A 6,571-nucleotide genomic window follows, 5' to 3' on the forward strand; every position below is an offset into this window, starting at 1 on the left:
GAAACAGAAGAATTCTTCACAAAAGAAATTCCAGGAAGAAGTGACAGCTAATGAACTTATCAAAACAGATATAAGCAATATAACTGAACAAGAATTTAGAATAACAGTCAAGATTAATCACTAGGTTTGAAAAAGGCATAGAAGACAGCAGAGAATCTATTGCTACAGAGATCAAGAAACTAAAAAATAGTCATGATGAATTTAAAAATGCTGTAAATTAGGTGCAAAATAAAATGGAGGTGGCCACAGCACAGATTGAAGAGGCAGAGGAGAGAATAGGTGAATTAGAAGATAAAATTATGGAAAAAGAGGAAGCTGAGAAAAAGAGAAAAAAACATCTAGGATTATGAGGGGCAAATTAGAGAACTAAGTGATGAAATCAAATGGAACAATATCTGTATCATAGGAATTCTAGAAGAAGAAGAGAGAGAGTAAGGGGCTGAAAGTTTACCTGAACAAATCATAGCTGAGAACTTCCTCAATCTGGGGAAGGAAAAAGGCATTGAAATCCAACAGACAGAGAACTCCCTTCAGATGTAACTTGAATTGATCTTCTGCACGACATATCATAGTGAAACTGTAAAAATACAAGGATAAAGACAGAATTCTGAAAGCAGATAGATACAAGTGGGCCTTAACATACAAGAGTAGACACATAAGGGTAGTAGCAGACCTATCTACTGAAACTTAGCAGGCCAGAAAGGACTGGCAGGAAATCTTCAATGTAATAAACAGAAAAAAATGCAGCCGAGAATCCTTTATCCAGCAAGCCTGTCATTCAGAATAGAAGGAAAAATAAAGGTCTTCCCAAACAAACAAAAACTGAAGGAATTCATCACCACTAAACCAGCCCTACAAGAGATCCTAAGGGGGACTCTGTGAGTGAAAAATATTGCAAGGACCACAAAGGACCAGAGACATCACTACAAGCATGAAACCTACACAATGACTCTAAACCCATATGTTTCAATAATAACACTGAATGTAAATGGACTAAATGCTCCAACCAAAAGACATAGGGTATCATAATGGATAAAAAAAACAAGACCCATCTATTTGCTGTATACAAGAGACCCATTTTAGACCTGAGGACACCTTCAGGTTGAAAGTGAGGGGATGGAGAACTATCTCTCATGCTACTAGAAGTCAAAAGAAAGCTGGAGGAGCCATACTTATATCAGACAAACTAGAATTAAATTAGAGGCTGTAACAAGAGATGAAGAAGGGCATTATATAATAATTACAGGGTCTATCCATCAGGAAGAGCTAACAATTATAAATATCTATGCGCCAAATAGGAAGCACCCAGATATATAAAACAATTCATCACAAACATAAGCAATCTTATTGGTAAGAATGTGGTAGTTTCAGGGGACTTTAATACTCCACTTACAACAATGGACAGATAATCTAGACAGAAAATCAGTAAAGAAACAATGGCCATGAATGACACACTGGACCAGATGGACTTGACAGATATATTCAGAACTTTTCATCCAAAAGCAGCAGAATACACATTCTTCTCGAGTGTATATGGAACATTCTCCAAGATAGATCACATTCTGGGTCACAAAACAGCTCTCAATAAATATAAAAGAACTGAGATCATACCATGCACACTTTCAGATCATAGTCCTATGAAAGTTGAAATCAACCACAGGAAAAAGATTGGAAAATCTCCAAAAGCATGGAGGTTACAGAACATTCTACTAAAGATTGAATGGGTCAACCAGGTAATTAGAGAAAAAATTTAAAAATATATTGAAACAAATGAAAACGAAAACACAATTCAAACCCTTTGGGATGCAGCAAAGGCAGTCCTGAGAGGAAAATACATTGCAATCCAGGCCTATCTCAAGAAGCAAGAAAAATCCCAAATACAAACTCTAGCAGCAAACCTAAAGGAAATAGAAGCAGAAGAGCAAAGACACCCCAAACCCAGCATAAGAAGGGAAATAATAAAGATCAGAGCAGAAATAAACAGTAAGGAATCAAAAAACAAAACAAAACAAAACAAAACAGATCGATGAAACTAAGAGTTGGTTTTTTGAAAAAATAAACAAAATTGATAAACTCCTAGCCAGACTTCTCAAAAGGAAAAGAGAGAGGACCCAATAGACAAAATCACAATTGAAATGGATTTATTATGACCAATCCCTGAGAAATACAAGCAGGGAATACTATGAAAAGTTATATGCCAACAAACTAGACAACCTGGAAGAAATGGACAAATTCCTAAACACCCAAACACCAACAAAACTCAAATGGGAAGAAATAGAAATTTGAACAGACCCATAACTAGTGAAGAAATTGAATCCATTACCAAAAATCTCCCAACAGATAAGAGTCCTGGCCCAGATGGCTTCCCTGGGGAATTCTATCAGACATTTAAGCAGAGTTAATACCTATCCTTCTCAAGCTGTTCCAAAAAATAAAAATGGAAGGAAAATTTCTGGACGCATTCTATGAAGCCAGCATTACTTTGATTCCTAAACCAGACAGAGACCCAGCAAAAAAAGAGAACTACAGGCCAATATTCCTGATTAATATGGATGCAAAAATTCTCAACAAGATACTAGCAAATCTAATTCAACAGCATATAAAAAGAATTATTCACCATGATCAAGTGTGATTCATTCCTGGGCTGCAGGGCTGATTCAATATTCACAAATCAATTAATGTGATACATCACACTAATAAAAAAAAGGATAAAAACCATATGATTCTGTCAATAGATGGAGAAAAAGCATTTGACAAAATACAGCATCCTTCTTAATAAAAACACTAAAGAAAGTTGGGATAGAAGGAACATGCTTAAACATCATAAAAGCCATATATAAAAAAGCCTACAGCTGATATCATCTTCAATGGGGAAAAACTGAGAGCTTTCCCCTGAGATCAGGAACACGACAGGGATGTCCACTCTCACCGCTGTTGTTTAACATAGTGTTGGAAGTCCTAGCATCAGAAATCAGACAACAATGAAGTAAAGGCATCAAAATTGGTAAAGAAGTCAAACTTTCACTTTTCTCAGACGACATGATACTCTACATAGAAAACCCGACAGACTCCACCCAAAGTCTGCTAGAACTGATACGTGAATTCAGCAAAGTTGCAGGTTACAAAGTCAACGTACAGAAATCAGTTGCATTTTTATAGAACAATAATGAAGGAAGAGAAAGAGAAATAAAGAAACTGACCCATTTACAATCGCACCAAGAAGCATAAAATACCTGGGAATAAACCTAACCAAAGATGTAAAAGATCTGTATGCTGAAAACTATAGAAAGCTTATGAAGGAAATTGAGGAAGATACAAAGAAATGGAAAAACATTCATGCTCATGGATTGGAAGAATAAATATTGTTAAAATGTCAATACTACCCAAAGCTATCTACACATTCAATGCAACCCAAATCAAAATTGCACCAGCATTCTTCTCGAATCTAGAACAAGCAATCCTAAAATTTGTATGGAATCACAAAAGACCCCAAATAGCCAAAGTAATATTGAGAAAGAAGACCAAAGGGGCGCCTGGGTGGCGCAGTCGGTTAAGCGTCCGACTTCAACCAGGTCACGATCTCACGGTCCGTGAGTTCGAGCCCCGCGTCAGGCTCTGGGCTGATGGCTCAGAGCCTGGAGCCTGTTTCCGATTCTGTGTCTCCCTCTCTCTCTGCCCCTCGCCCGTTCATGCTCTGTCTCTCTCTGTCCCAAAAATAAATAAACGTTGAAAAAAAATTAAAAAAAAAAAAAAAAAAGAGAAAGAAGACCAAAGCGGGAGGCATCACAATCCCAGACTTTAACCTCTACTACAAAGCTGTAATCATCAAGACAGCATGGTATTGGCACAAAAACAGACACATAGACCAATGGAATTGAATAGAGACTCCAGAATTGGACCCACAAAAGTATGGCCAACTCATCTTTGACAAAGCAGGAAAGAGTATCCACTGGAAAAAAGACAGTCTCTTTAGCAAATGGTGCTGGGAGAACTGGACAGCAACATGCAGAAGAATGAAACTAGACCACCTTCTTACACCATTCACAAAAATAAACTCAAAATGGATAAAGGACCTGAATGTGAGAGAGGAAACCATCAAAACCCTAGAGGATAAAGCAGGAGAAAACCTGTCTGACCTCAGCCTCAGCAATTTCTTACTTGACATATCTCCAAAGGCAAGGGAATTAAAAGCAAAAATGAACTATTGGGATCTCATGAAGATAAAAAGCTTCTGCACAGCAAAGGAAACAATCAACAAAACTAAAAGGCAACCAATGGAATGGGAAAAGATATTTGCAAACGACATATCAGATAAAGGGTTAGTATCCAAAATCTATAAAGAACTCACCAAACTCCACATCTGAAAAACAAATAATCCAGTGAAGAAATGGGCAGAAAACATGAATAGACAATTCTCTAAAGAAGACATCCAGATGGCCAACAGGCACATGAAAAGGTGCTCAATGTCACTCCTCATCAAGGGAAATACAAAACAAAACCACACTGAGATATCACCTCATGCCAGTCAGAGTGGCTAAAATGAACAAATTGGGAGACTACAGATGATGGCGAGGATGTGGACAAACGGGAACCTCCTTGCACTGTTGGTGGGAATGTAAACTGGTGCAGCCGCTTTGGAAAACAGTGTGGAGGTTCCTCAAAAAATTAAAAATAGATCTACCCTATGACCCAGCAATAGCACTGCTAGGAATTTACCCAAGGGATACAGGAGTGCTGGTGCATAGGGGCACTTGTACTCCAATGTTTATAGCAGCACTTTCAACAATAGCCAAATGATGGAAAGAGCCTAAATGTCCATCAACCAATGAATGGATAAAGAAGTTGTGGTTTATATATACAATGGAATACTACTTGTCAATGAGAAAGAATGAAATATGGCCTTTTGTAGCAATGTGGTTGGAACTGGAGAGTGTTATGCTAAGTGAAATAAGTCATACAGAGAAAGACAGATACCATACGTTTTCACTCTTATGTGGATCCTGAGAAACTTAACAGGAGACCATGGGTGAGGGGAAGGGGAAAAAAAAGTTATAGAGAGAGAAGGAGGCAAACCATAAGAGACTTTTAAAAACTGAGAACAAACTGAGGGTTGATGGGGGGTGGGAGGGTGGGGTGGGTGGGTAGTGGGTGTTGGGGAGGGCACCTGTTGGGATGAGCACTGGGTGTTGTATGGAAACCAATTTGACAATAAATTTCATATTAAAAAAAAACATGATGAGTACCACTACATATCCATAAGAATGGCTAAAATTAACAGACTGACAATACCAAGTGTCCCCAGGATGTGAAACAAACGCAACCCTCATACATGGCTCTTGAAATGTGAAATGGTCCTGCCACTTTGGAAAGCAGTTTGACAGTTTGTTAACAGTAAATTAAATGCACATTTACTGTATGACCTAACAATTCTACTCTTATGTATTTACCCAAGAAAAATGAAAATATGTCCACACAAAGCCTTTTTTTTTTTTTTTACAAATCTGCACAGCAGCTTTATTCATAATAAGCAAAAACTGGAAACAGTCCAAATGCTCATCAAAGGTGAAGGAATAAACAAATTGTGGGATCTCCACATAATGGCATTCTTCTCAGCAACAGAAAGGAACAACTATTTTTACATGCAACAAATAGATGAATCTCAAGATTATGTTAGACCAAAGAAGCCAGAAACAAGAGTATACACTATATGATTCCATTTGTATGAAATTCTACAATTAAGGCATAACTATAGGAGCAGAAAGCAGGCCAACAGTTGTCTGGAACTAAGGGAGAAGCTGACTAGAAAGGGGCATGAAGAAAGGGTGATGGAAATGTTCTACATCTTAATTGTGATGGTGGTTATGCTAGTGTCTACATTTAGCAAAAATCAGACTACAAATGTACTGACAGCTTTATTGAAGTTATGGATAATAAAATACACCCTTAAAAATATCTAAGGTTTTTTTCTGAGTGTAGAGTGTAGACAGGAGTATCAATAATGATCGGTCAATTTTTAAATGATTTTATTACATTATAAATAACAGTTTAAATAGCTAGCACTTATAGAGTACTTACTATTTGCCAAGTGCTGTTCTAAGAGTTTCACATATTAGATTAAGCCACCCAGCAGCTCTCTATCATAGGGACTATTACCCCATTTTACAGATGAAGAAATCAAGCCACTGAAATGTCTTAATCTTGCCAAAGGCCATCCATTTGTTAAGTGACAGAACCAGGACCCAAATGATCTGGTTTGAGAGAGCTTTCCCTAATTTCTATGCTACATGCCTCTCACTAGGACAATTCTGAAAAAGGAGTCCCCTTTCCTCCATATTCCAACCTTCTCTAAGAAAAATATGTTCATGTTTGCAAGTTTCTTCAGGCTTTGCCCATATTCTTGCAGATTTAAGTACTCTATAATCACAGTTTAGTACTGAGCAAGAGGAAGCTACTCCAAGAAAAATATGAATCTAATTCTTTTTTCCAAAAAGAAGATTCTTTTTCTTATGAATGTTTTTGGTTCATTCATTTTTTTCATAATGATATTTTAATGCTAACTTTTTAAGATAAA

Source organism: Herpailurus yagouaroundi, unplaced genomic scaffold (assembly GCF_014898765.1).
Source record: "Herpailurus yagouaroundi ecotype Mexico unplaced genomic scaffold, PumYag 485, whole genome shotgun sequence".
In the NCBI taxonomy this organism is placed as follows: domain Eukaryota; kingdom Metazoa; phylum Chordata; class Mammalia; order Carnivora; family Felidae; genus Herpailurus; species Herpailurus yagouaroundi.